Consider the following 1,128-nt stretch of genomic DNA (forward strand, 5'->3'; position numbering starts at 1 on the left):
CGATGGTGAATGTCGCACCATCATTGATAAACCACTTGAGTATTTCACCAGGTATACACATTCATGGGATTTGTAACTACTACCATGGATCCAAGGATACTTTATGGTAGACATCGACCTTGAAGATGCACACTATTCAGTACCTTCTCATATAAGTTTCGGATATACCGCAATTACCTGGATGGAGTAACCATGATGAGCGTTGCGGCATTTAAGTCAAAGTTATCCAGAATCAACTAGCCCTGACACTTAGAAACATTCCGTCATGGCATGTCTATATATTAACGACAAACTATCCTTGGATACAGCTTTAGCTGCATCGCTTCTCGGCCTTTTGGCTAAGATCAAGTGTAGTATCTGTTCTTATCAGTTTAATAATCTAATACGTCCCTTATCTAGGGACCATATATTAAATTGAAATTTGGAACAGGGAGATGGAATAGGGGCTTGCTCCGTCCACTCCACGCATCGACCCAGTATTGCAGTGCCTCTGAGAACGGTGCACAAAATATATATCCAGATATTTACGTTGACCATCCACAACTTTGTTATCTGGTATTCATTAAGACTATCAGTCATGGTGCATTAACCACCAATCAACTACGTGGCAAAGTAATTGGGATATAGCAGCATTACCAGCTACTGAACTTTGTACCTTTCCTATGAGCTGAGATACTAGTGTTCAAAACTATCTCCATACCTGTAATATGGGGGCAAATGGATTAATCTGTAGTGTTATCATGGAATTTATCGTCAGGAAGGATTATGGTTGTACACTTCCACCTGTTTTGAGTAACATCTTATGTGTCCTGATGTGTTACTGAGCTTGTAATACTTAATGCCAATATGAATTGACTTAAACATGTTATATATTAACTTACTTAATTCTAATGAAGCATTTGCTCAGTAATCCACCAAATTTGCATGTTCGTTTATAAGATAACAACATCACAGTGGTGGCATATACCAAACCACTTGGGCGGAGAACATCGATATTAGGTGACAATTTATTAACAATTGGAAACCGTATGTCGTCAAACATGTTTGACCATCAGTAACTCACCTATCAGGTGAGCTAAATACTGTAAACATACATTTAAACCAAAAATATTTGCTGAAATTACTAAG

At 38.0% G+C, this 1,128-nt stretch overlaps 1 non-coding gene across 1 annotated transcript; it reads left to right on the forward strand.

Annotated features, from left to right (window-relative positions):
* The first annotated feature begins 318 nt into the window (after positions 1–318).
* On the forward strand, positions 319–510 carry LOC116970116. The gene has a single exon (XR_004411017.1). It is a non-coding gene; the product is annotated as a U2 spliceosomal RNA (small nuclear RNA).
* Positions 511–1,128: the final 618 nt, after the last annotated feature.

This window comes from Amblyraja radiata, unplaced genomic scaffold (assembly GCF_010909765.2).
Source record: "Amblyraja radiata isolate CabotCenter1 unplaced genomic scaffold, sAmbRad1.1.pri scaffold_536_ctg1, whole genome shotgun sequence".
Lineage (NCBI taxonomy): Eukaryota > Metazoa > Chordata > Chondrichthyes > Rajiformes > Rajidae > Amblyraja > Amblyraja radiata.